The sequence below is a fragment of the Canis aureus genome, chromosome 26 (assembly GCF_053574225.1).
Source record: "Canis aureus isolate CA01 chromosome 26, VMU_Caureus_v.1.0, whole genome shotgun sequence".
Lineage (NCBI taxonomy): Eukaryota > Metazoa > Chordata > Mammalia > Carnivora > Canidae > Canis > Canis aureus.
In genome coordinates this window covers 9,689,640-9,712,511 of record NC_135636.1, presented here as the reverse complement: position 1 = coordinate 9,712,511, position 22,872 = coordinate 9,689,640, and positions in this window count along the sequence as shown.

Sequence of the window (22,872 nt, the reverse complement as noted above, 5' to 3'; positions counted from 1 at the left end):
ATTAATAGATATCCAAATAAACCTTAAACCAAATTATAGCTCAGTTTATCCTCTTGAGCCAAAACAAAATGATAGCCAATGCAACTGTTCGAAAGACATTTCTCCTAGAGTCTTAAAGTATTGATTGATTGATTGATTGATTCAATAAGTATTGATTAAACTTCTATAATGTGCCAACCACTGTTCTGGATATTAGTGATGCAGGACACAGAACAAGATAGATAAGGACCCTCATCTCAAGGAGTTTATATTATAGGAAGTAGAAAGTAGACAAACAAGACAAGTAAAAGATAAGCAAGGTAACTACTAGAACTATTTCATGCTACAGAGTAAATAGAAGAAAATCATGTTGTGGAGGGTGATGTGTGAGAAGGTACTATTTTTTGGCTCGAGTAGTCATGGAGGGTCTCTTTGAGGAGGTGACAGTTCAGTGAAGAAGAATCCAACCTTGGAACTACCTGGGTGAAGAGCATCCAGGCAGAGGGTATGATAACTGTAAAAGTCTTGGGGTGGGAACAAGTTTGATGTGTCCAACGCCTGCCTGGCAAGGAAGACAACATGTCTGGAGAGGATGATAGGAGATGTGTCAAGAGGCAGGCAGGCAGGGCCAGATTAGGTAGAGCCTTTTAGGCGACAGCAAAAGTTTGGGATTTTATTCTAAGTAGTGTTTGGGAGGCTTAAAGCAGGGCAATGGTTGGGTTAATATCTGCTTTAGAAAGATCACTGGCTGCTGAGGGGAGAATGAGCTGTGAGAAGTAAGGGTTAGAAGCAGTGAAAAGCAATGGGAGATTGTTGGAAGAGTCCAAGGATCAGATAACATGGCTTGGAGTGAAAATAGCCAGGTTTGGGAGGCATTACAGGGGACAAGCAGATTGCCTGGCTAAGAGGTTGTGACAAACTCTAAGAACAAATGGGATCATAAATCTTACCATCTTTAAGGAAAGTGGACTAGAATTTTTTCTAGCAGTCGATGCCTGCTAATCTCTTACCCACTTTGGTCCACTTATGAGTTTCTACCTTCTTTACAGAATCATAGGCACAGTGTTTAAAAAGGGGTGCCTTCTCACTTGGGTGGGACACTGAGGGAGGAGGCATCCATCCAAACAGACTCCATGGAGATGAAGTATAATCTTAAATCTATCCCCAGGAGCTTAGGTCGATAAGGGCCAAGCAGGAGTTAAGAATGAGATCACCCCAATAGCTCCTTGTGCCTGAGTGTGTGTGTGTGGGATCAGCTGTTACCAGTATGTATTTGCAGCATCCCCACCCTGCTTATAATGGGAGGGAGTGCCCTGCATGGGTCTAGAGAACTTCACCTTTCCCGTGCAACCTGGCCAGGTTTGTATGTGCATTTTGCCCCCAGTGGGTTTGGAGGCTCTGTCCATCAGGTTGCTTACCCTGTGGTTGACCATAAATATCCTTTTATATATAGGGAATAGGTGTTGTCACTGGGAGATTCACAGGTATTCTCAGCCTGATGCTCAGGCCTTTACTATGGTTCACACTCTGTCAACTATTCAGCACATACTTTGTATTCACTGATTGAAGAAAATTACGAACACTGGAACACCTTGTTTATCCAGGATTCTCTGAGAAAATGGCATTTCATATAAATGCATTTTTCATATATGCCTTTAAATGTCAAGGCAACTTTTTTTCTTTACTTATTTTATTTTTATTTATTTTTTAAAGATTTTAAATTTTTTTTATAAATTTATTTTTTATTGGTGTTCAATTTGCCAACATATAGAATAACACCCAGTACTCATCCCATCAAGTGCCCACCTCAGTGCCCATCACCCAGTCACCCCCACCCCCTGCCCACCTCCCCTTCCACCACCCCTAGTTCGTTTTCCAGAGTTAGGAAGCTCTCATGTTCTGTCTCCCTTTCTGATATTTCCCACTAATTTTTTCTCCTTTCCTCTTTATTCCCTTTCACTATTTTTTATATTCCCCAAATGAAGGAGACCATATAATGTTTGTCCTTCTCCGATTGACTTATTTCACTCAGCATAATACCCTCCAGTTCCATCCACGTCGAAGCAAATGGTGGGTATTTGTCGTTTCTAATGGCTGAGTAATATTCCATTGTATACATAAACCACATCTTCTTTATCCATTCATCTTTCGATGGACACCAAGGCTCCTTCCACAGTTTGGCTATTGTGGACATTGCTGCTAGAAACATCGGGGTGCAGGTGTCCCGGCGTTTCATTGCATCTGTATCTTTGGGGTAAATCCTCAGCACTGCAATTGCTGGGTCGTAGGGCAGGTCTTTTTTTAACTCTTTGAGGAATCTCCACACAATTTTCCAGAGTGGCTACACCAGTTCACATTCCCACCAACAGTGCAGGAGAGTTCCCCTTTCTCCACATCATCTCTAACATTTGTGGTTTCCTGCCTTGTTAATTTTCCCCATTCACACTGGTGTGAGGTGGTATCTCATTGTGGTTTTGATTTGTATTTCCCTGATGGCAAGTGATGCGGAGCATTTTCTCATGTGCGTGTTGGCCATGTCTATGTCTTCCTCTGTGAGATTTCTGCTCATGTCTTTTGCCCATTTCATGATTGGATTGTTTGTTTCTTTGGTGTTGAGTTTAATAAGTTCTTTATAGATCTTGGAAACTAGCCCTTTATCTGATACGTCATTTGCAAAAATCTCCCATTCTGTAGGTTGTCTTTTAGTTTTGTTGACGATATCTTTTGCTTTGCAAAAGCTTCTTATCTTTATGAAGTCCCAATAGTTCATTTTTGCTTTTGTTTCTCTAAAAGTCAAGGCAACTTTTATGTCATGAACATTTTGAGCATTTTGGAAGGAAGGCTTTCTAAAGCAGATGAGCCTCTTAAGCAGAGTGTCTACATGATTTACCTTCTCTTGGTGACTCATGTTCACCCATTGTGACCATCAATCACTCCTTCATACTGTACTGCGGTGACGCAGTGACTCCATGCCCAATGAAGCTAACTATTGTGTGAATTCCTTCACTCCCTTACTTCCTATGTGAAGAACTAGACCTCTGTTGAGGGTTTTATGTCATTAACACTTATTAATGGTACCCACAGTGAGGGTACAAGCAAACCCTTCACTGTTTGTTAGAAAATTGGTGCTTTTAAGGAGATAAGATAGTTTTTATTTGGGAGGTTTTTGTCTAAATTAGGTAGCTTGCTGTACTGAAAACAGATGTCTCCAAAAGCCATGCTTATGTTTTTGTGAGTAGTGTGCACTATAAGTGACCATATTTCTGTGCTATTAATTAATACAAAAATTTTTAAGCGGGGTAGGGCAAGATGGCAGAGGAGTAGGGTCCCCAAGTCACCTCTCCCACCACCTTACCTAGATAACTTCCAAATCATCCTGAAAACCTATGAATGCGATCTGAGATTTAAAGAGAGAACAGCTAGAATGCTACAGAGAGAAGAGTTTGCGCTTCTAACAAGTACAACTCGTTTTTAGCCACTCTGCACGAGCAAAATGACTAGAAAGAAGAACTCACCACAAAAGAAAGAATCAGAAATGGTACTCTCTCCCACAGAGTTACAGAATTTGGATTACAATTTGATGTCAGAAAGCCAATTCAGAAGCACCATTATAAAGCTATTGGTGGCTCTGGAAAAAAGCATAAAGTATTCAAGAGACTTCATGACTTCAGAATTTAGATCTAGTCAGGCCGAAATTAAAAATCAATTAAATGAGATGCAATCCAAACTGGAGGTCCTAACGATGAGGGTTAGTGAGGTAGAAGAAAGAGTGAATGACACAGAAGAGAGGTTGATGGCAAGGAAGGAAGCTGAGGAAAAAAGAGAAAAAACAATTAAAAGACCATGAGGAAAGGTTAAGGGAAATAAATGACAGCCTCCCAAGGAAAAATCTACATTTAACTGGGGGTCCAAGGGCACCAAAAAGGACAGAGGACCAGAAAGCATATTTGAACAAATCATAGCTGAGAACTTCCCTAATTTGGGGAGGGAAACAGGCATTCAGATCCAGGAGATAGAGAGGTCCCGCACCTAAAAAATCAATAAAAACTGCTCAACACCTCGACATTTAATAGTGAAACTTGCAAATTCCAAAGATAAAGAGAAAATCCTTAAAGCAGCAGGAGACAATATCCCTAACTTATATGGGGAGAAATATTAGATTTTTTTTAACTATAAGCTTACAAATGCGGTTTATTTATTTACTTTTTGCATATATATACAATAAAAATTTTTTTTATTGGAGTTCAATTTGCCAACATATAGCATAACACCCAGTGCTCATCCTGCCAAGTGCCCCCCCAGTGCCCATCACCCAGTCACCCCAACTCCCCACCCACCTCCCCTTCCACTACCCCCTGTTCATTTCTCAGAATAGGGTGTTTCTCATATTTTGTCACCCTCACTGATATTTTCACATTTTCTTTCCTTTCCCTTTATTCCCTTTAACTAATTTTTATATTCCCCAAATGAATGATACCATATAATGTTTGTCCTTTTCCAATTGACTTGTTTCACTCAGCGTAATACCCTCCAGGTTGCTCCATGTCGAAGCAAATGGTGGGTATTTGTCGTTTCTAATGGCTGAGTAGCACTCCATTGACCACATCTTCTTTATCTATTCATCTTTCTTTTTTTTTTTTTAGATTTTTTATTTATTTATTCATAGAGACACAGAGAGAGAATGAGAGGCAGAGACAGAGGGAGAAGCAGGCTCCATGAAGAGAGCCTGACGTGGGACTTGATCCTGGGTCTCCAGGATCACGCCCTGAGCTGCAGGCGGCGCTAAACCGCTGCGCCACCAGGGCTGCCCGTATCTATTCATCTTTCGATGGACACCGAGGCTCATTCCAGTGTTTGGCTATTGTGGACATTGCTGCTAGAAACATCGGGGTGCAGGTGTCCCGGCGTTTCACTGCATCTGTATCTTTGGGGTAAATCTCCAGCAGTGTAATTGCTGGGTCATAGGGCAGATCTATTTTTAACTCTTTGAAGACCCTCCACACAGTTTTCCAGAGTGGCTGCACCAGTTCACATTCCCACCAACAGTGCAAGAGGGTTCCCTTTTCTCTGCATTCTCTTCAACATTTGTGTTTTCCTGCCTTGTTAATTTTCCCCATTCACACTGGTGTGAGGTGGTATCTCATTGTGGTTTTGATGTGCATTTCCCTGATGTCCAGTGATGCGGAGGATTTTCTCATGTGCTTGTTGGCCAACGTCTTCCTCTGTGAGATTTCTGTTCTTGTCTTTTGCCCATTTCATGATTGGATTGTTTGTTTCTTTGCTGTTAAGTTTAATAAGTTCTTTATAGATCTTGGAAACTAGCCCTTTATCTGATACGTCATTTGCAAAAATCTCCCATTCTGTAGGTTGTTTCTGTAGGTTGTTCTTTAGTTTTGTTGACTGTTTCTTTTGCTGTGCAGAAGCTTCTTATCTTGATGAAGTCCCAATAATTCATGTTTGCTTTTGTTTCTCCTGCCTTCATGGATGTATCTTGCAAGAAGTTGCTGTGGCCAAGTTCAAAAAGGGTGTTGCCTGTGTTCTCCTCTAGGATTTTAAGGGAGTCTCACATTTAGATCTTTCATCCATTTTCAGTTTATCTTTGTGTATGGTGTAAGAGAATGGTCTATTTAATTCTTCTGCATGTGGATGTCCAATTCGTAGGTTTACAGGATGATTTGAGAGTTATCTAGGTAAGTTGGTGGGACAGGTGACTTGGGAACCCTACTCTTCCTCCATCTTGCCCCGCCTCCCCAGAAATATTAGATTCACAGCAGCCTTCTCCACAGAGACCTGGCAGGCCAAAAAGGGGTGGCAGGATATATTCAGGGTCCTAAATGAGAAGAACATGCAGCCAAGAATACTCTAACCATCAAGGCTCTCATTCAGAATAAGGGAGATAAAGAGCTTCCAAGACAGGCAGAAACTGAAAGAATATGTGACCACCAAACCAGCTCTGCAAAAAATATTAAGGGGGACCCTGTAAAAGAAAGAGGAAGCCCAAAGAAATAAGCCACAAAACAGGGACTGAATAGGTATTATGATGACACTAAATTCATATCTTTCAATAGTAACTCTGAACGTGAATGGGCTTAATGATCCCATCAAAAGACGCAGGGTTTCAGACTGGATAAAAAAGCAAGAGCCATCTATTTGCTGTCTACAAGAGACTCATTTTAGACCTAAGGACACCTAGAACCTGAAAATGAAAGGTTGGAGAACCATTTACCATTCAAATGGTCCTCAGAAGAAAGCAGGGGTAGCCATCTTCATATCAGATAAATAAGTTTATCCCAAAGACTATAGTAAGAGATGGAGAGGGACTCTATATCATACTTAAAGGATCTATCCAACAAGAGGACCTAAGAATCATGAATATTTATGCCCCTAACGTGGGAGCTGCCAAGTATATCAATCAGTTAATAACCAAAGTAAAGACATACTTAGATAATAATACACTAATACTGGGAGACTTCAACACGGCACTTTCTGCAAATGACAGATTTTCTAAGCACAACATCTCCAAAGAGACAAGAGCTCTAAGTGATACACTGGACCAGATGGATTTCGCAGATATTTACAGAACTTCCATCCAAATGCAACTCAATACACATTCTTCTCAAGTGCACATGGAACTGTCTCCAGAAGAGACCACATACTGGGTCACAAACAGGTCTCAACAGATACCAAAAGATTGGGATTGTCCCCTGCATATTTTCAGGCCATAATGCTTTGAAACTTGAACTCAATCACAAGAAGAAATTTGGAAGAAATTCAAACACGTTAAACATGTTTAAAGAGCATCCTGCTAAAAGATGAAAGGGTCAACCAAGAAATTAGAGAAGAATTAAAAAGATTCATGGAAACTAATGAGAATGAAGATACAACCATTTAAAATCTTTAGGATACAGCAAAAGCAGTCCTGAGAGGGAAATACACCGCAATACAAACATCCCTCAAAAAACTGGAAAAAACTCAAATACACAAGCTAAACTTGCACTGAAAGGAACTGTAGAAAGAACAGCAAATAAAACCTACACCCAGCAGAAGAAGAGAATTAATAAAAGTTAGAGCAGAACTCAATGAAATAGAGACCAGAAGAGCTGAAGAACAGATTAACAAACCCAGGAGTTGGTTCTTTGAAAGAATTAATAAGATAGATAAACCATTAGCCAGCCTTCTTAAAAAGAAGAGAGAAAAGACTCTAATTAATAAAATCCTGAATGAAAAAAGAGAGATCACTACTAATACCAAGAAAATCTAAACGATTTTAAAAACATATTATGAGCAGCTATATGCCAATAAATTAGTCAATATAGAAGAAGTGGACGCATTTTTAGAAAACCACAAATTACCAAAACTGAAACAGGAGGAAATAGAAAACCTGAACAGGGAGGAAATTGAAGCAGTCATCAAAAACCTCCCAAGACCCAAAAGTCCAGGGTGAGATGGCTTCCCAGCTGAATTCTATCAAACGTTTAAAGAAGAAAGAATACCTATTCTATGAAAGCTGTTCCAAAAGATAGAAAGGGAGGGAATTTTTCCAAAATCGTTCTATGAGGCCAGCATCACCTTAATTCCAAAACCAGACAGAGACCCCCCCCCAAAAAAGGAGAATTATAGACCAATATCCCTGACAAATACAGATGCAAACATCCCCAACAAGATACTAGCCAATAGGATCCAACAGTACATTAAGAAGATTATTCACCATGATCAAGTGGGATTTATCCCCAGGATGCAAGGCTGGTTCAACACTTGTAAAGCAATCAACGTGATAGATCATAACAAGAGAAAACACAAGAACCATATGATCCTCTCAATAGATGCAAAGAAGCATCCATTCCTGATCAAAACTCTTCAGAGTATAGGGATAGAGGGAACATTCCTCGGCATCTTAAAAGTCATCTACGAAAAGCCCACAGCAAATATCATTCTCAATGGGGAAACACTGGGAGCCTTTCCCCTAAGATCAGGAACATGACAGGGATGTCCACTCTCACCACTGCTATTCAACATGGTACTAGAAGTCCTAGCCTCAGCAATCAGGCAACAAAAAGAAATAAAAAGCATTCAAATTGGCAAAGAAGAAGTCAAACTCTCCCTTTTTGCAGATGACATGAAACTGTACATAGAAAACCCAAAAGACTCCACCCCAAGATTGCTAGAACTCATACAGCAATTTGGTAGTGTGGCAGGATACTAAATCATTGCCCAGAAATCAGTGGGATTTCTATACACTAACAGTGAGACTGAAAAAAGAGAAATTGAGTGAATGCCCTTTACAATTGCATCCAAAAACATAAGATACCTAGGAATAAACCTAGCGAAAGAGATAAAGGATCTATACCCGAAAAACTACAGAACACTTCGGAAAGAAATTGAGGAAGACACAAAGAGATGGAAAAATATTCCATGCTCATGGATTGGAAGAATTAATATTGTGAAAATGTCAATGCTACCCAGGGCAATTTATACATTTAATGCAATCCCTATCAAAATATCATGGACTTTCTTCAGAGAGTTGGAACAAATCATCTTAAGATTTGTGTGGAATCAGAAAGACTCTGAATAGTCAGGGGAATATTGAAAAAAAAAAAAAAAACAGAGCAGGGGGGCATTACAAAGCCGGATTTCAAGTTGTACTACAAAGCTGTGATCATCAAGACAGTGTGGTACTGGCACAAAAATAGACACATAGATCAATGGAACAGAATAGAGAACCCAGAAATGGGCCCTCAAGTCTATGGTCAAGTAATATTCGACAAAGCAGGAAAGATTATCCACTGGAAAAAGGACAGTCTCTTCAATAAATGGTGCTGAAAAAATTGGACAGCCACGTGCAGAAGAATGAAACTAGACCATTCTCTTATGCCATACATAAAGATAAACTCAAAATGAATGAACGATCTAAATATGAGATAAGAATTCATCAAAATCCTAGAGGAGAACACAGGCAACACCCTTTTTGAACTTGGCCACAGCAACTTCTTGCAAGATACATCTATGAAGACAAGGGAAACAAAAGCAAAAATGAATTATTGGGACTTAATCCAGATAAAAAGCTCCTGCACAGCAAAAGAAACAGTCAACACAACTAAAAGACAACCTACAGAATGGGAGAAGATATTTGCAAATGACCTATCAGATAAAGGGCTAGTATCCAAGATCTATAAAGAACATATTAAACTCAACAGCAAAGAAAAAAGCGATGCAACCATGAAATGAGCAAAAGACATGAACAGAAATCTCACGGAGGAAGACATATACATGGCCAACAAGCACAGGAGAAAATGCTCCACATCCCTTGCCATCAGGGAAATACACATCAAAACCACAATGTGAAACCACTTCACACCAGTGAGAATGGGGGAAATTAACAAGGCCGGAAACCACATATGTTGGAGAGGATGTGGAGAAAGGGGAACCCTCTTGCACTGTTGGTGGGAGTGTGAACTGGTGCAGCCACTCTGGAGAGCAGTGTGGAGGGTCCTCAAAGAGTTAAAAATATAACTACCCGATATCCAGCAATTGCACTGCTGGGGATTTAACCCCCCAGAGATACAGATGCAGTGAAATGCCTGGACACCTGCACCCCAATGTTTATAGCAGCAATGTCCACAATAGCCAAACACTGGAAGGAGCCTTGGTGTCCATTGAAAGACAAATGGATAAAGAAGATGTGTTCCTGCTTCTCTTCTTATATACAGTAGAATATTATTCAGCCATTAGAAATGACAAATACCAACCATGTGCTTCAACGTGTGTGGAACTGAAGGGTATTATGGCGAGCGAAGCAAGTTGATCGAAGGACAAACATTATATGGTCTCATTCATTTGGGGAATATAAAAAGTAGTGAAAGTGATTATAGGGGAAAGGAGAGAAAATGGGAAATATCAGAGAGGGTGACAGAACATGAGAGACTCTTAACTCTGGGAAACGAACAAGAGGTAGCAGAAAGGGAGGTGGGCAGGGGATTGGGGTGACTGGGTGACAGGCACTGAGAGGGGCACTTCAAAGGATGAGCACTGGGTATTATGCTATATGTTGGCAAATTGAACTCCAACAAAAAAACATACAAAAATAAAAAAAAATTAAATTGGTTCTGATTCATATAAAGCAAAGAGTAAAGAGGAGTCCTCAGGATGAAAAAGTAAGATGCCTTTTGGATCACCCAAGCAGAAACCAAGTAAGAAATTTGACTAGAGAAGACCAGGAAACTCCAGTATGTAAAATAATGTCAGAGAGACCCCTTTCCCAATGTTGGGCCCATGCCACTCTCTCCCAGCCATGAGTGGACCCTGATGGGGAGCTTTGGGGCAAACAGTCACAGCTGCAATGCACACAGATTTTTTTTTAGAACTGGTTTGTGTACTAAAGAGAACCTGGCTGATAGAGGAGGTTTCATCATGGATTCTTCTAGAGATCTTACTTCCTGCTACAGTGTTAAGATCTGCCTTCCTCTAGAATTTGTGGTGGGAAGAATTTGATACAGTTATTTACATGAAACCATAAGTGGTGTCTTTCTTTTTTTTTTTTTTAAAGATTTTATTTTTATTCATGAGAGACACACACAGAGAGAGAGAAGACATAGGCAGAGGGAGAATCAGGCTCCCTGCGGGGATCCTCATGCAGAACTCCATCCCAAGACCCTGGGGATCACGACCTGAGCCAAAAGCATCTGCCACCCAAGTGCCCCAGGGGTGTCTTTCTTACAGTCCCCGGACCTGGCAAACAGAAAGCTACTCCAGTACACTGATGATGTCCTTATCTTTAACAACAGTTAATCCTCCATCAGTAAAATCACAGGCAGCACAGAAAGAAATTTCTTCTGATAGTCCAGATACTGGAAGTGTAGGTGGGAAGGTTCAGGGCTGCTTTTTGAACCAAAACAGAAGAGAGATGAACCAGAAAAGTGTCCACATTTGGCCTCTTGTTTTGTTTCCTTTGTTTGGGGAAATAATATGATTATTTTGTAACTATTTATACAGAGATGCAGGTAAGATTGTCACAGTCTATGTCACATCAAACTGAAACAGCTTCAGCCTCTTCCTCTATATTTCTGTGATAATTAGCTCCATGAGCTACAAACAAAGCACACAAGGGTTGAATAGGATGAGGCCATCTGAGCTTGGGTAACATGTGCTTTTCTAGGGGAGGGAAGGAATAGGGCTGCCTTGGGATGTTGGCTCTTACTTGAAGAGAAATCCATGGTCCAAAGACTTTTCCTTTGTTCCTTGTTTCTTCACCTAGACCCAGGGGACATGTACTCTGCTTGTCCTGAAGGGGAGGCTGTTGGCAAAGTCTTTGTGTCTTGTAAGTGGTCAAACTGAGCCTTCTGGGTCATTATTGACAAAGATTTGTGGACAGCCTCTTGGGTAAGATCCTGTGCTTGGCTGGGAGGATGATGCATAAGATCTATGGGGCCATCCCCTCAAGGGGTTAGTTTGGTTAGACAAACAAAGAGGAATCAAGACAAAACCCAAACAACCAAACAAAATAAAAAACCCTAGAACAGCCATCAGCCCAACATTCCTTTCCCTCTTACCCCTGCCATGTAAGCATATTCATTTCATTGCTGATCTTTTTTCTTTTACATGAATGTTTGTTTGGGGAGGGCACTGTGGATTTCTTGAGTTGGAGATTATTAGCACTTTATGACCAATGAATATGGTCAGATCTCTCTGTTTTCTAGGTGTAGGGAATGCTGTCTATAAATCACAACCATCCAGCAAATGTTTTACAAAGAGCTTTCTGAACACCGCATTTCATTTGTGGAGGGGAAAAATGCCTGCATTTGACTTCTGGCTCCTAATCTTTGGTTGACAGAAACCAGGAAACTGCTCAATTTCATATGTTTACTTCAAAATACCCTATCTCAGCCAACTGTCTGGCTGCCTCATTCTATAAATGCAAGGCACCACCATCATGCCTTGTATTTCTTTCCTCTCTCCCTATGTTGGCTGATGCTTGTGTACAAAAGGCAGGCTTTCAACAAATTGCATTCTGAGTGACTGACCTGGTTTTCTCCTGGGGAGCTGAACACTAAAGCCAAATGGATTTGACCAAGACTTGCTTTGCTGGTTTTTTAAAGTCTCTTTCAGAAACAGCCTTGGACATGTTTTATGAGAGAGATGAAGAATATTTTTTAAAGACAATGGTACAAGCCAGAGTCACAGCAAAGAGGTTTTAGAGTTGGGTGAAATCTCAGGTTATCTGTCTGAAGCTTTTAGCTATTCAAGAAGACTCTTTTGCAGTATCTGTTGAGACCAAGCTTCTAGGTTCATAAAACCACAGACCTCTGAGTGATTGGAGCTTGTCTTTTGATTATACACCTTGATATTTGTTTTGAGCTTGAGTCTCAGAGAGCCATTTTAACCTGCCTAAGCAAGGACCCTGGTATCCAAAGTGAGATATAGTCCTGTGGATTTCGTAATGATACTTGATGGTGCTGGGGTAAAATACGGTGATCTGTAACTTCCTGATTGTTCTCAAGGACACCAGTCAAGACCATTACCATTTCAGCTGACCTGGCTGACCTCAATGGCTTTCAGATGATTTCTTGGACTCTAGCCATTTCTTATTCCAATACAACCATAATGGTTTTCCAAAGCCCCCCAGGATTATCATGATACTTTCCCCAATATAAGCACTTTAATGGCTTCCTTTTATTTTTCTAAGTAAACTTTTATTTCAGAATGGTTTTAAATTTAGAGGGAAACCACAAAGGTACAAAGTTCCCAAATAGTCCAAGCTCTATTTCAACAGTCTCCTTAATCTTCTCTTAACTGTGGTATTTTGTCAGAGTCTCCTTGTTTTTGATGATCTTGACAGTTTTGAGGAGTGCTAATAGGGTATTTTGTAGGATACCTCTCCATTGGGATATGTCTGATTGTTCTTCCTCAGAATTAGCCTAGGGTGATATGTTCTTGGGAGGAAGCTCACAGAATAAAGGGCCATATTTTTTCACATCATCTCAAGGGTGCATACTATCAAAATTGTTGATGTGAGCCTTGATCACCTGGCTGAGGTAGTGTTTGTCAGTTCTCTCCATTGTGAAGTTCCTCTTTTCTTTATTTAGAAGGAAATCACTGTGTGTAGTCCTCACTCAAACAATATATAGTTAAGCTCCATTTCCTTGAGAGCAGAATGTCTATGAAAATTAATCAGAATTCTTTTGCATAAAGATTTGTCTATTTTTCTTTTCTTTTCTTTTATGCAATCATTTATTTGTATTAGTATGGAGCCCTGGATATTTTATACTTTTGGCTACAATCCAATGCTAATTTATTTTGTTCCTCAAATAGATTATTAGAAGTTGTTTCAGTTGGCTCCTGTGTCCCTTTCACATATGCTTATCACTGTGGGGATTATTTTGGAAAGCATTTCCTCCTTTTATGGTACAAAGATGCTCCAGGTTTGTCTTAAAATTTTTCTAACTCAGTCCTAGAACCAGCCATTTTTTCAAGGAGCTCTGGCTCTCTTTTTAATTCTAAAGCTACTCAGATATTTTTTCTTCCACCCCCTTTAGTGAGGTTGCTTCATACATTTGTAACAGTTAGATTGTTTTATCACATTCTGCACTCCATCCTGGGATCTCTTGACATCCTAAATAATACTTAAAAATTTGCATAACTAAAGTTTACCTTTGTGCTGTAAAGGCTTATAGGTTTTGGAAAATGCATAGTGTCACATATTTACCATGAAAGCATTGTGGCTGTCTGAATAATGAGCCATTGAGGATGTCTACATACTAATCCCTGGAACTTATGAGTATATAAATTTATGTGGTAAAAGGAACTTTGCATATGTGATTAAATTAAGAATCTTGAGATGGGGAGATTACTTGGGGTTATCTGGATGAGCCCAATATAATCACAAAAGTTCTTATAAGAGGGAGACAATTAGTAGTTGGAGATGAGATGGAAGCAAAAGGTTAGAAGGATGTGACCAAAGGAATGCAGGCAACCTTGGGAAGCTGAAAAAGGCAAGGCATGGATTCTAGCCTAAAGCCTCCAGAAGAGATATAGCTATTCTGACCTGTTGATTTTAGGCTTCTCACACCAGAACTGTAAGAGAGTAATTTTGTATTTTAAGCCACTAAATTTGTACTAATTAATTGCAGCAGCAATGGGAAATTAATATAGATTTTAGTGCCTGAAATGGGAAGCTGCTGTAACAAATACCAAAAAAAATGTGGAAGTGGTTTTAGAATTGTGTAATGGGTAAAGGCTGGAGAATTTTTGAGGACTATATAGAAAAGGTCAAAGTTGCCTTGAACTGACAAACATGGACTTCTAAAAAATTTTTAAATTTACATTTGATTTGCCAACATATAGTATAACACCCAGTGCTCATCCCATCAAGTGCCCTCCTCAGTGCCCGTCACCCAATTCCCCCATCCCTCCATCCACCTCCCCTTCTATAACCTTTTGTTTCCCAGAGTTAGCAGTCTCTCATGGTTTGTCTCCCTCTCTAATTTCCCCCCACTCAGTTTCCCCCCTTTCCCTTATAATCCTTTTCACTATTTCTTATATTCCATATACAAGTGAAACCATATGGTAATTGTCTTTCTCCAATTGACTTATTTCACTCAGCATAATACCCTCCAGTTCCATCCACATGGAAGGAAATGGTGGGTATTCAAACTTTCTGATGGCTGAGTAATATTCCATTGTATATACACCACATCTTTTTTATCCATTCATCTGCTGAAGGACATTGAGGCTCCTTCCATAACTTGGCTATTGTGGACATTGCCACTATGACTTGCACTTGGGGTGCAAGTGTCCCAGCATTTCACTACATCGTATCTTTGGGGCAAATTGCTGGTTGTCTATTTTTAACTTCTTGAGGAATCTCCACACTGTTTTCCAGAGTGGCTGTACCAGTTTGCATTCACACCAACAGTGCAAGAGGGTTTCCCTTTCTCCACATCCTCTCCAACATTTGTTGTTTCCTGTCTTGTTAATTTTAGCCATTCTGTCTAGTGTGAGGTGGAATCTCGTTGTGGTTTTGATTTGTATTTCCCTGATGGCGAGTGATGCAGAGCAGTTTTTCATATGCTTGTTGGCCATGTGTTAGTCTTGTTTGGAGAAATGTCTGTCCATTTCATGACTGGATTGTTTGTTTCTTGGTTGTTGAGTTTAATAAGTTCTTTATAGATCTTGGATACTAGTCCTTTATCTAATATGCCATTTGCAAATATCTTCTCCCATTCTGTAGGTTGTCTTTTAGTTTTGTTGATTGTTGCCTTCACTGTGCAGAAGACTTTTATCTTGATGAAGTCCCAATAGTTCAGACAAATATTGATGTTTGCCTGGGTGGGTTCAGGAGGATGTGAGGAACATGATAGAGAAAACCTGTATTGCATTAGAGAATGCCTATATTGTCATAAACAGAACATAAAAATATGGACATTAAAGGTGCTTCTGATGAAGAATCAGAAGGAAATGAGATCATGGTATTGGAAACTGGAGGAAAGGAGATCCCGGTTACATAGTGACAGAAAACTCAGTTGAGTTTTGTTCTACAGTTGTGTGGGATGCAGAAAAGCAGAACATGTAAGTGAAGAATTTAGATATTTAGCTGAAGAGATTTCCAGGCAAGTATTTTAAGTGCAGCCTAGTTCCTTCTTGCTGAGAAGAAAGAGATAAATTGAAAAAAAAATTTTTATTAAATAAAAGGGACCAAAGGCTTGAAATTTGGGAATTTCTTAGCCTATCCAGATTGTAAAAGACATCAGAATTAGGAGATCCACTGTTGGGAATGTGTACTTTGGAGAGAAGTCAAGGTGTAGCTGGACAAACTTTTGCTACTGTTTCAGAGGAGAAAAATAAGAGTACAGGACTTAGCCACCCATAGGGCCCTCTGAAAAGATTAGGTTTGTGACTTATGGATCTCCTCAGTCATCTTAACAGAAGCCAAAAATAAAGATGAAATTATCCAGGAGAGATCTACGGAAGAATCTCTTGTCTAGTGAAGTGAACCCCCATGACATAATGGGAGACCCACTGTTTTTTTTAATGTTATGCCAGCAGAAACACCATCAGCCATTGTGTTTGTGATAATTTGTTTTATAGCAATATAAAACTAATACACCTACCCAGCATCCATGTTTCCTTTCTTCATCAAAGTATCTTGTTTTTATTTTTTGTTTTTTAAATACTTTTTTGTTTAGAGCAGTTTGTTTGCAGCAAAATTGAGAAGACACAGAAATTTCCCATATATTCCTTGCATTCTTGCTACACATGCACAGCCTCCCCCGTTATCAACATGCCCCCCAGTATAGTACATCTGTTACAATCGATGAATCTGCACTGACACATCATAATTACCCAAAGCCTATAGTTTGCTTCTTGGTTCACTCTAATGTCGTACATTCTATGGCTTTGGATGAATGTATAATGACATATATCCATCATTATGGTATCATACAGAGTATTTTCACTCCCTAAAAATCTGATGTTGTCTATTCATCCTTCCCCTAACACTCCAACCTCCGGCCATCACTGATTTTTGTAAAAAAATATAGTAAATATATTCATAATTGCTTTTTTTCAGAATGTTTATATAGTTGAAATTATATAGTATGTAAACTTTTCAGATAGACTTCTTTCATTTAGTAATATGTATTTAAGTTTTCTCCATGTCTTTTAATGGTTTGAAGCTCATTTCTTTTCTTTTTTTTTAATAATAAATTTATTTTTTATTGGTGTTCAATTTACCAACATACAGAATAACACCCAGTGCTCATCCCGTCAAGTGCCTCCCTCAGTGCCCGTCACCCATTCACCCCCACCCCCCGCCCTCCTCCCCTTCCATCACCCCTAGTTCATTTCCCAGAGTTATGAGTCTTTATGTTCTGTCTCCCTTTCTGATATTTCCCACACATTTCTTCTCCCTTCCCCTATATTCCCTTTCCCTATTATTTACATTCCCCAAATGAATGAGAACATACAATGTTTGTCCTTCTCCTATTGACTTACTTCACTTAGCATAATACCTTCCAGTTCCATCCACGTTGAAGCAAATGGTGGGTATTTGTCATTTCTAATGGCTGAGTAATATTCCATTGTATACATAAACCACATCTTCTGTATCCATTCATCTATCCATGGACACCGAGGCTCCTTCCACAGTTTGGCTATTGTGGACATTGCTGCTAGAAACATCGGGGTGCTGGTGTCCCGGCGTTTCATTGCATCTGTATCTTTGGGGTAAATCCCCAACAGTGCAATTGCTGAGTCGTAGGGCAGGTCTATTTTTAACTCTTTGAGGAACCTCCACACGGTTTTCCAGAGTGGCTGCACCATTTCACATTCCCACCAACAGTGTAAGAGGGTTCCCTTTTCTCCGCATCCTCTCCAACATTTGTGGTTTCCTGCCTTGTTAATTTTCCCCGTTCTCACTGGTGTGAGGTGGTATCTCATTGTGGTTTTGATTTGTATTTCCCTGATGGCAAGTGATGCAGAGCATTTTCTCATGTGCGTGTTGGCCATGTCTATGTCTTCCTCTGTGAGATTTCTTTGAAGCTCATTTCTTTTCAGTGCTGAATAATATTCTATTGTTTGAATGTACCACAGTTTACTTATCCATTCATCTTCTGAAGGGCATCTTGGTTGCTTCCAGTTTGACAATCATGAATAAATATGCTATGAACATCCATATGCAGGTTTTTGTGTGAATATAAGTTTTTTACTCCTTTGGGTAAATACCAAGAAGATTGGTGCATTGTAGGATAAGAGTGTATTTAGTTTTGTATGAAACCACTACTCAAATGTCTTCCTAGGTGGCTGTACAATTTGCATTTCCTACAGCAATGAATGAGAGTTCCTGTTGTTCCACATACTCATCAGCATTTTTTTTGACTCAGTGTTCTGGGATTTGGCCATTCTAATAATTGTATTTTGTTTTAATTTGCATTTATCTGATGACATGTGATGCGGAACATCTTCCCATATGCTTATTTTTTATCTGTATCTCCTGTCTTTTTAAAAATATTTTATTTATTCATGAGAGACACACAGAGAGAGAGGCAGAGACACAGGTAGAGGGAGAAGTAGGCTTCCCGCATGAAGCCTGATATGGGACTCAATCCTGGAACCCCAGGATCATGTCCTGAGCCAAAGGCAGACACTCAACCTCTGAGTCACCCAGGTATTCCGATCTCTTCTTTGGTGAAGTGTCTGTTAAGGTCTTTAGCTCATTTTTTAATCAAGTTTTTCTTTTTCTTATTATTGAGTTTTAAGAGTTCTTTGTATATTTTGTGCAATAGTCCTTTATTAGATGTGTCTTTTGCAAATATTTTCTCCCAGTCTGCTGCTTGCTTTCTCATTGTTTTGACAGTGTCTTTCACAAAGTAGAAATTTTATTCTTAATGAATTCCAGTTTATTAATGATTTTTTTCACAGAAATGTGTTGGTGTTGTATCTAAAAAGTCACTACCACACCCTAAATCATCTAGGTTTTGTCCTATGTTATCTTTTACCTTTAAGTCTGTGATCCATTTTGAGTTCATTTTTGTGAAGGGTATATGGTCTATATCTAAAGGCATTTATTTATTTATTTATTTATTTATTTATTTATTTATTTACTTATTGATGTCCAGTTTTTCCAGCACCATTTGTTGAATAGACTATCTTTGCTCCATTCTTTTGCTTTCACTCCTTGTCAAAGATCAGTTGATTATATTTATGTGGACCTATTTCTGGGCTCTATATTTTGTTCCATTGATCTGTTTGTCTATTATTTATTTCACTAATACCACACTGTCTTGATTACTGTTGCTTTATACTAGGTCTTAAAATTGGGTAGTGTCAGTCCTCCAACTTTGTTCTTTTCTTTCCATGTTATATTGGATATTCTGGGTCTTTTACCACTCCATATATACTTTAGAATCAGTGGCAATATCCACAAAATAACCTACTAGGATTTTTATTTGGATTGCATTGAATCTATAGCTCAAGCTTGGAAGAATTGACATGTTGAAAATTTTGAGTCTTCCTATCTATGAACTTGGAATATTTCTCCATTGCTTTCATTCTTCTTTGATTTATTTCATTAGAGCTTTGTAGTTTTCTTTATATAAATCTTGTTCATTTTCCTTAGATTTATACTTAAGTATTTAATTAAGGAAAGTGCTAAAGAAATAGTAGTGTTTGTTTTTAAAATTTTAAATTCCACTTGTTCATTATTGATATATAGGAAATCAATGGACTCTTACATATTAACTTTGTATCACCATATTCTCCAATCTTGCTGTAGTTGCTTATTAGTTCCAGAAGGGTTTTTGTTGTTGTTGTTTCTTTAAGATTTTCTATGTAAATAATAATGTCACTTGTGAACAGAGACAATACAATTTCTTCTTTCCCAATCTGCATATCATTTATTTCCTTTTCTTGTCCTTGTCCTTGTATAATAATATTAGCTAGAACTTCCAGTATGGCATTGAAAAGAAATGGCGAAAGGGAATATCTTTGCCTTGTCCTTGATCTTAGTGTAAAGTTTAGAATTTCTCAACTTTAAAAATGATGTTAATTGTGGATGCTTTGCAGATATTCTTTATCAAGTTGAGAAATATTCTCTCTATTCCTAGTTTGCTAAGAACTTTTTTTTTCAGCAAGAATGAATGTTTGTTTCTAAGAGCAGCAAGTGTGTGCAGATACATTTCCCAACCTCCTTCCAGCTAGATATAACCATGTGAATAAGTCCTGGCTATTGAAAACTAAGCAGAAGCTATGAGGTAAGATTTTTAGAATTGTTCCTTGAAGTAAAGGAACAGGGGATGTCTTTTTCTCTTTTTTCTCCTTCCTTTTTCCTATGTCTGAAATGTAGATAAGATGACTGGAGATTAAGCCATCATTTTGGATCATGAAGATAAGCCATATATAAAGATGAAAGTCATCTGATAAGAAAGTGGAACAGAAAGAGCTAAGGAACCTATGTCTTCAATGATTTTATACCACATCTGTTATACTCATTGTAGAAAACCAGTCTTCTGGATTAGGGTCTGTAATGGTTCTTCATTGTTATGTAATAGATTACCACAAATGTACCAGCTTAGAACAATTTATTATATTACAGTGTCTGTGAGTCAGGAGTCCAGGTATAGTTTAGCTCATCTCAGGGTCTTGTCAGCCTTCAGGCTGTCATAAAAGTGTCGGCTGGGGCTACAGTCTCATCTAAGGCTTGGTTAGGGTCCTCTTCCAAGTTTATTGGTTTTTGGCAGAATTAATTTCCTTATGTTGTGGGACTTAAGTTCATATCAGCCAGGGACCACTGTTAGTAACTAGAAGCCACTTTCAGCTCTTTGCCATGTAGCTACCACAGGTAGTTTGCAACATGGATGCTTGCTTTCTTCAAGGACAGCAGGAGCAAGTTTATGACATCTAATCTCTCTTTGGTCTATTATGATGGAGGCTTACATAATCTAACCTAATAAAGAGAGTGATTGTACTATCATATTCATACTAAAGGAGAGGGGGTTATACAAGATGTGTATGACATGAGTGGGAAACTTGGGTCCATGTTAGAATTCTGTCCATCACAGTTGACAACCACCAGTATGCCAAAGAGTGCTAAAGAATACTTGTTGGTTGGTTGGAAAGGTGACTTTTTTGTCTTAGACCTGGCTTTCTGGCCATTCTATTGCTCCTTTGCTGCTGGAATTGTTATAGTCACACTCCTCAGCTCTTCAGAGAAAGGGTGCTACAGGCAGAGTAAGAGTTAGAGTTTTCTCATATTTATGAAGAATTTAGACAGGTCAATAAGAATAATTATAAAAACAAGAGCCATTAAAATCTTCCAAATTCGTTCTATGAGGCCAGCATCACCTTAATTCCAAAACCAGACAAAGACCCCACCAAAAAGGAGAATTACAGACCAATATCCCTGATGAACATGGATGCAAAAATTCAAAAGGATACTAGCCAATAGGATCCAACAATACATTAAGAAAATTATTCACCATGACCAAGTAAGATTTATCCCCGAGACACAAGGCTGGTTCAACACTCGTAAAACAATCAATGTGATTCATCATATCAGCAAGAGAAAAACCAAGAACCATATGATCCTCTCATTAGATGCAGAGAAAGCATTTGACAAAATACAGCATCCATTCCTGATCAAAGCTCTTCAGAGTATAGGGATAGAGGGAACATTCCTCGACATCTTAAAAGCCATCTACGAAAAGCCCACAGCAAATATCATTCTCAATGGGGAAGCACTGGGAGCCTTTCCCCTAAGATCAGGAACAAGACAGGGATGTCCACTCTCACCACTGCTATTCAACATAGTACTGGAAGTCCTAGCCTCAGCAATCAGACAACAAAAAGACATTAAAGGCATTCAAATTGGCAAAGAAGAAGTCAACTCTCCCTCTTCGCCGATGACATGATACTCTACATAGAAAACCCAAAAGCCTCCACCCCAAGATTGCTAGAACTCATACAGCAATTTGGTAGCGTGGCAGGATACAAAATCAATGCCCAGAAATCAGTGGCATTTTTATACACTAACAATGATACTGAAGAAAGAGAAATGAAGGAGTCAATCCCATTTACAGTTGCACCCAAAAGCATAAGATACCTAGGAATAAACCTAACCAAAGAGGAAAAGGATCTATACCCTAAAAACTATAGAACACTTCTGAAAGAAATTGAGGAAGACACAAAGAAATGGAAAAATATTCCATGCTCATGGATTGGCAGAGTTAATATTGTGAAAAAGTGAATGTTACCCAGGGCAATTTACACGTTTAATGCAATCCCTATCAAAATACCATGAACTTTCTTTAGACAGTTAGAACAAATTATTTTAAGATTTCTGTGAAATCAGAAAAGACCCCGAATAGCCAGGGGAATTTTAAAAAAGAAAACCATAGCTGGGGGCAGCACAATGCCAGATTTCAGGTTGTACTACAAAGCTGTGGTCATCAAGACAGTGTGGTACTGGCACAAAAACAGATACATAGATCAATGGAACAGAACAGAGAACCCAGAAGTGGACCCTCAACTTTATGGTCAACTCATATTCGATAAAGGAGGAAAGACTATCCACTGGAAGAAAGACAGTCTCTTCAATAAATGGTGCTGGGAAAATTGGACATCCACATGCAGAAGAATGAAACTAGACCACTCTCTTGCACCATACACAAAGATACACTCAAAATGGATGAAAGATCTAAATGTGAGACAAGATACCATCAAAATCCTAGAGGAGAACACAGGCAACACCCTTTTTGAACTCGGCCACAGTAACTTCTTGCAAGATACATCCATGAAGGCAAAAGATACAAAAGCAAAAATGAACTATTGGGACTTCATCAAGATAAGAAGCTTTTGCACAGCAAAGGATACAGTCAACAAAACTAAAAGACAACTTACAGAATGGGAGATCTTTGCAAATGACGTATCAGATAAAGGGCTAGTTTCCAAGATCTATAAAGAACTTATTAAACTCCACAGCAAAGAAACAAACAATCCAATCATGAAATGGGCAAAAGACATGAACAGAAATCTCAGAGGAAGACCTAGACATGGCCAACATGCAGATGAGAAAATGCTCCGCATCAGTTGCCATCAGGGAAATACAAATCAAAACCACAATGAGATACCACCTCACACCCGTGAGAACGGGGAAAATTAACAAGGCAGGAAACCACAAATGTTGGAGAGGATGCGGAGAAAAGGGAACCCTCTTACACTGTTGGTGGGAATGAGAACTGGTGTAGCCACTCTGGAAAACTGTGTGGAGATTCCTCAAAGAGTTAAAAATAGACCTGCCCTACGACCCAGCAATTGAACTGCTGTTGATTTACCCCAAAGATACAGATGCAATGAAACACCGGGACACCTGCACCCCGATGTTTCTAGCAGCAATGTTCACAATAG